The following is a 7,624-nucleotide window of genomic DNA, read 5'->3' on the forward strand; positions in this document are numbered from 1 at the left end:
GGTGACTCAAGAGACCTGGGTTTGATACCTGGATCGGATCCCATGGAGAAGGAAATGACAACCTACTCCAGTATTCTTGCCTGCAGAACCCTGTGGGTAGAGAAGCTTGGTGGGCTACTGTCCTTGGGGTTGCAAAGAATCCAACATGACTGAGCATCTGAGCACAGTAATGAAATGTGGTTCATCCCTCACTTATAATCTGCTATAACTGACTAACAATTCAAAGAATTTAGTGACCTTAATTGAGGATAAGCCTGTGAATGTGTATATGATGGGACTGTTATAATAAATGATAAAAAGCAACTAATATTTTGGGATTTGTTATCTTAATCCTTTATTGAGAATATGATTAATGGTAATATTGACTTGGGTTGGAAAAGGAGGGAGTTCTGAGTTCTAATGAGTTAGCCCTGCAAACTGATGCCATGTTCAAATTAACTATAAGGAATATTTTCAAAGTTGCTAGGGTAAATATTCTTTATCACCAGTGAATTGGAATATGGTTCTCTGTGTCTGGTTTATGTGCTATTTAACTCAGCAAGTGTTCTGTAAAGGAACTTAGAAAACAGAGCATTTTATTCACTGGTAGGAATTTTGGTGTTTAGAGAAACATTACTGTTGCTTGTTCCAGGATATTATGGTTTGCACACATTGCATTTTAAATATATACCTTGGTTTGAAACTTGGCCCTGCTACTTTTAATGTTTCACTTTGGTCAAGAAATTTACCCTCTCATAAATGCAGTTTCCTTAGATAGAGAGAATAATGCTACCTATATTTTTCAGGGTTGTTGTGAAGATCAGAGTTGATGTGTTTAAAGTACTCAAATATCAATACATGTGTAAGGTGTATTCATAAATTATTCACACATATACAATCATAATCACTAATGACAAATGTTTCTCAGTGGTCTATTGAATATAAGACTTTCTGTTAGTTCTGGCAAAATAAAAGGGTAAGATTTATGATTCCCAAACTCAGAAGCAATACCAAAGTAATGTACTAATTGGTACAGTAGTTCTTTACTGGATATCTTAATTAAAATTTTTTTTAAAATTATATTTGAATTTCAAAGCCTTAATAAAGTTCTCTTAATAGCAACTCCCTAACTATCCATATTCTTTTACCAACCAATCTAGTAAAGTTGAACCACCAGATTTACTACCCTACTTACTTCTCGTCTTTAGATCTTGATACACAAATGATAAGGATTTGATGGAATTTCAGAGTTTCACTTCCTCTCTATTGCATATCTGGTTGGGGTGTGAAGTAGCCCAGGTGAGTGGATGGTGGGTACACCTCATGAAACATTAAGGTAGAAAGTAGACTGTACCCTTGGTTCATCTTGGAATGACTGGCTTACAACTTTTATTCATGTAAAAAGGTAGAATTATGACATGGAGATCATTAGTCATAAATTTATAATATGGATCCCAGCTGTCAGACTGTTCCAAGAAACTGGATAAGCTCCTCATGGGTCCTGTGGCACCATCCCACCTTGTCTGTTCCCTGGGCCCCCAGTGCTTTTTATGACTACAGATGATTTGCTTTTAGTTCCGTCTCTGCCTCCCAACTCCTTCACAGTTTTAGCTAATACACTCTGTGCTATCATGTTTGAATTCGGAAATGAAGTTGTCATGTATGTCCATGTGTGTATACACTGTTGTCGATAATATATTTTCATATTTTCACTAACTGCTTGAATAATAGTCCATACTCTTCAATATTTTCTTAGCAGTCCTGAACTGGAGGTAAAGTCATTATCAACTGTCATGTATTGTGTGTTTCATCCAATGGCTGAAATGTGGAAATATTCCCCAAATCACTCCCAACCACAATATTGTTGTTTCCAGCAAATTTGCTGAGTATTTACAATGTGCTAAATACTGATTTAAGTGTTAAAATATAACAACATACCTATATTTTATGAAAATCTAGGTGAGTACTATTATTATTTTCAGGATGAGAAAACAGACAATCCTAAAGTTAGTCCTACCTGTGGCCCAAGTTCTCACTTCTAGGCAGAGTTGGAACTACTCCCAAGTTTTCTAGGTGTAGAGTCTACACACTTGGCACTTACACTGCCAGTCTTCTGGGAAGGCTTATTTTTCTTATTTAGAATGGCTGGAAGAGAGGGGGATGGAAAAGGTAACTTTTGCAGGAACATGCCAGGCTTTCAGAGCCAGAAAAATTTTTCCCAGGGCATAGTTGTGAAAAGGGCTTCTGGATCAAGAAATGATGATTTCATTAATGTATTAATGATTTTATCATCAAGTAATGATGATTCAATAGCCCCAGGATGAACTCTATATTTTGGTTTAATGCTTTTCTTGTGATCTAACCTCTGGCTGGAAAATGAGTTGACACTATCAAGCATTATAAGCTCTCCATTGAAGATTAGGAAAATAAAGTCAAACCTGAAATTCTTTCTCTTGTTCAAGTTTCTAATGCAAATAAGAATTCAGTTTATGTATGTAATAAATATTAGGAGTAATCCATACTATTATTTACTTTTAACTAAAGTCTCAAGGCAACAACTCATTGTTTTTCTGCAACACTTTGGGAAGATTCTGATCTCCTCATTGAATGTCATGAAATTATAACATTAAAAAGTTCCTGCTATTTATATAAAATGCCTATGATGTATATGATGGCACTTATCAGTGGGTGGTTGTGATATAATTCCACAAAGAATGTCAATAACTATGTAAGAATATACAGAATATTTTTGCTTACTTCGCTATGCACCTATCTTCCATAATGCCAAGTGTGAATAGATAACATTATGAAAATTGAAGAGAAAGACAGGGCTGAAAAGTTGAATGGGCTGGGTGAGGACACTGGTGCGGACAGCAAGAGGGAAAGACTGATTTTTCCAACAGTTTTCTGGGCTGATGGGCATATTCTTGGGGGGCAGCAGGGAGAGAGGTTGCAGTATGAGGAGAGGCAAAGGAAGACAGAGAGTTTCCTCTTTAGAATCAGTGCCAATAGCAATGAAAGAACCATCCCGGTGTCTCAAAGCAGCAGCACGATGTCTTCTAGTACAGCAACTTAGGACAATTGGAGAAGGACTTTTGCTATGCGATTAAAAGAAAGGTGTCTGCCTTATAGAAGAACTAACTCATCTTCATGGAGGCAGCCATGTAGCTGTGGGGCAGAAGGGCATTTGGTGTTGTCCTGGAAGCAGTGAGCATCAAGCTGCAGCATCCAGGCTGGCCTCCCAGACTAACTGGGTATGACTGGCATTGTTAGAGGGCCCATTTCAAGTGCATGAGAAAATGGCAGCAGTTTGAGAGGCTTTTGGATTAGTGTTTTAATCCAAGTGACCATTAAGCCAAGAATCACACCATTTCTACCTCTTAGAATGGGAGGAAGGCAATTGCACGGGTGTGTAAAGGTTTCAGTAAATCAGACTGTGGACTGAGCTTTGTACCATGATCACTCTTCCCATCCCATAATTTCACTGATATAGTTTAGAGACATACCTGCTACCCTGTGGCAATGGCTAATGTTGTGACATCTTACCAGTCAGTACATTGGTAGTCACAGTAGTCTGAATAGTAATTCAAGTTAAGGTGGTTCAGACAGTATAAATAAAAGCTATAACACTTTGAGGCTTTAAAATGTGAGTATTTTTGGCATATATGATGGAAAGAACAAATATTTAGTGTATGACAAGGAACCAGAGTCTCCCTTGATACTAATAACAAGGTATTTTTTTTAATCCACAAAATTGTGGAGTGCTATTAGGTAATCCTTCAGGTTTCTTCCATACCTAGAGTTTTGGAGTACACCACACACTATGGGTTTTTTTTTTCCCCTATGTACTCTATGATTACCACTTCTTTTTACCCCTAGACATAAATTTTTATTGTTGCCTTTTGTAGTTTTTTTTGATATTGATAGTTTAGATTTAAATTTTGGCTTCTGGCATTTGGCTCACATACTAGTTTTTTTTTTTTTTTTTTTATCTTGTGCCTTGAGAGCCTTCTTAAAATAAAATTCAATTTCCCTTTTGTTTTCAGGATGATTGCATCTAATTATGTAATTAGGATAAATACATGCAATCAGAAGCAAGTAAAAAATATTAAATTTTAACTTTGTAAAGTTTATTTTTGATAGTAAATGCCCCATGGGGAGAGCTTTCTCATTTATACATGCTAATACCTTGTGCAGTGTTATGCATGTACCAGGAACTCAATAGTTATTTGTTGAATGAATGAAGTATTTTTTAAGATGGTGTACGAGTCTCATCAAAAATATGCAAATTCTCCTGGAGGCTAGAAACATATTCACGGTTATTTAAACCATATTGTGTTTAGACCAGGTATCAGCTTGGAATAAACAGATTGATCACGTTGCTTGCTTTGGCACAGTGGTGACTATGAGTGCATTGACTGTCTCTGGAAGAAAAATGATTTTTATAGGTGGTAAGTAAGGTCAGTCAGTCATCATAGATTTACTGTGTTTCTGAGGCTGCTTCTTTAGATTTGATCTGGCTTCTCTCTTGTACATTTGAAGCTTATTTAGGAATGTGTCAGAACAAACTGTCTCTTCAGCCTGAATTGTTAGCCTTGAGGGCAGGAACCACGTTGTTGTATTATGTTTAGAGCAGAGCACAGGAGAGAGCTGCCCAGATCTCAGGGGACCGTGCTGAGCTCAAGCGGGTGACCTGGTTCCTAGGCCTGGATACCATGGGCTGGAGAACCCACGTGCCATCTCTCCCAGGGTTTTTTCCTTTACGATCCTTGAAGTCTTATTTTATTTTACTTTTAAAAAAGTTCGTGCCTATAACAACTTGCCTCAGCATTTCAGTTTTATAAGCACTTAGAAGTCATACTTTGTCTTATTTGTGTTTTTATGTTTAATGCTTACCAGAATTCCTGGCACACACAGGCATTTGACAAATGTGTGCTAAATCAAATCGAGTTGGTACCTTTGAGAGTGGATAATCAGCCACTATATACGCTGAGAGCTGTTTAAGATCTAGATCCCGATTTCCTGTCTCCTTTCAGAGAACAGTGAATTCTGATGGTTCTTTGATCCTCACCCAGAATCCAGCCTGCTTTAGGGTTGCCATTAATCTCAAGGCCATGAAATTGAGAGAAACAACAGACTTGAAACAGGTAGTTAGGTTTATAATTGAGTTTGATGTCTCCTTAGGTTTGTAATGTAACTAGTCTGGGGCAATGCCTGATTCTCCTCCACTTGGAGAAGTTTGTGCTGCTAAAAGGGGTCCAGAGAAGCTGGGGAACTGGGAGGAGGAAGACTTAAACTGCTTATTAAAACTGGACTTTCCTCAATGGCATGTTGAAACGCCTATTTTGGTGCTTTTACTGGAGTTGTTTAAATGGGTATTGCTCAATGCCAATATAACAGAAAGAGGAAACTGTGTTCTGACAGTAAAATGTTCATTTAAGAATGATGGTAAATTTATTGGGAACATTTCAGGGCTGGAGCATATTTATAACTGTGAGATATGGCCTCAATTATTAATCAACATGAGAAACCAAATAGAACTGACTCTGATATACTAGATTAATGGCACTTGATTTTGCTACCCCAAACTGAAATTATCATCCTCAGAGAAGTTCTCGGTCTTTTCAGTGAATCAGCCCTGGCTCTGTGATAGCCCCAGAACTGTGGCTTTTAATTACTCTGGCTTCATTTTACTTTCTCCTAGGGATGTCATTGTGAAGTGTGGTGAGAGAATTTGAATCATCCCCAATTTGACTCTTTGAACTAAAATTAATCCAGAGCTGTGGTGTATTTCTTTGATTTTTTTTTTTTTTTTAGATCTGTAGGAAATGAAGGAGGGAAGGTCTTTTTGATCACTTACTATATTTTAGGAATATTAGCCAAATGTAGGTATTATTCCCATTTTACAGTTGAGAAATCTGGGACCTAGCATAGTTAAATGTTTTGCCCATGATTACACTATTTAAAAGAAGTCAGCCAGGATTCAAACAGCCTTAATGACTTCTAAGTCCATATGCTTCTCACTCCTCTAGAGATTTCCCCTTGAGTTTTACACTTGTTTAAATGCTTCCAACAATTTGTTCCTCATATGGCTCTTACACTGGTGTTGCAGTTATGACAAATTTAGTTTTATCTCATTAGTCTATGTTCTTCTTAATGAATAGGGTTATAGCTTTGTATTTTCTAAGCACTGGCACAGAGCTTCTTGCATGTAAATATTTTTTGAATAAAATTGTTTAATAATCTGAGACACTGTTTACTACTTGGTATAAATCTAGGCTTCAAAATTATTCTTTCCCAAATTTATGATAGTGGCTGGTAATTAAAAAGAGAAATCTCAGTTGAAAATTTTCACTTTTATCAATTTTTTTTAACAGAGTAAATAACAACTTACAAACAGTTATTTATTTTTCCTAAAGGGTAGGAGAAAATATTTAGAGGGGATACAAATAAGTTCACTGAGGTCTCTATCTTCTGGGAATTCATAGCCAAGTGGCAGTAATGAGAGATATTTATGGTATTTATAATATAGGATAGGATGCTCTAGTGCCTTAAGAAAAGATTCGAACAGGGTTGTAAAAGTTTAGAGGATAGATGACTTTTCATTTGCAGGGATCAGGGAGGGGTTAATGAAAGAGGGGACATTTGACCTGGAACTTAGAAGGATGAGTACATTCTGACAGAGAGATTTCAGGGGAAGGGACTTCAGGCAGAGGAAACAGTTTGAGAATAGCCGTTGAGGCATAAATGTCAAATAAGTGATAATAAGTTTAATCTGACTAGAGTATAGGGCATGTTAAAGGTAATTAAAAAGATAAGACAGGAAAGAATACTTTGGGATAGAACTTGGGGCCCTTGTACAAGATGATATTTAAGTTCCTTTTTTAACAATTTCATGATCCTGTAATTCTCTGAATGCTGTGACAAGGCACTTGAGTTTTATTCAGTAAGCAATTTTGAGTTTCAAAAATATTTTGAATTGTGCCATCTTATCTTCATTTGATATTCTTACAAGTGTCACAAAGTGACACAGTCAGAACTCTGCTTTGTAGGACAGATTTAAGAAGATTATTTTGGCAGCAATGTGTAGCATAGGATAAAGTGGAAAAGGATTGAAGATTAGAAGTTAGAAGGCTGTTGCAATAGTATAGGCTAGAAAATGATATAGATTATACTATTAGACAAGGCTATGGTTTTTCCAGTGGTCATGTATGGATGTGAGAGTTGGACTGTGAAGACAGCTGAGTGCCGAAGAATTGATGCTTTTGAAATGTGGTGTTGGAGAAGACTCCTGAGAGTCCCTTGGACTGCAAGGAGATCCAACCAGTCCATTCTGAAGGAGATCAGCCCTGGGATTTCTTTGGAAGGAATGATGCTAAAGCTGAAACTCCAGTACTTTGGCCACCTCATGTGAAGAGTTGACTCATTGGAAAAGGCTCTGATGCTGGGAGGGATTGGGGGCAGGAGGAAAAGGGGACAACAGAGGATGAGATGGCTGGATGGCATCACTGACTCGATGGATGTGAGTTTGAGTGAACTCTGGGAGTTGGTGATGGACAGGGAGGCCTGGCATGCTGCAATTCATGGGGTCGCAAAGAGTTGGACATGACTGAGCGACTGAACTGAACTGAACTTAACTGAACCT

This window comes from Bison bison, unplaced genomic scaffold, assembly GCF_000754665.1.
Source record: "Bison bison bison isolate TAMUID 2011002044 unplaced genomic scaffold, Bison_UMD1.0 scf7180017864041, whole genome shotgun sequence".
Lineage (NCBI taxonomy): Eukaryota > Metazoa > Chordata > Mammalia > Artiodactyla > Bovidae > Bison > Bison bison.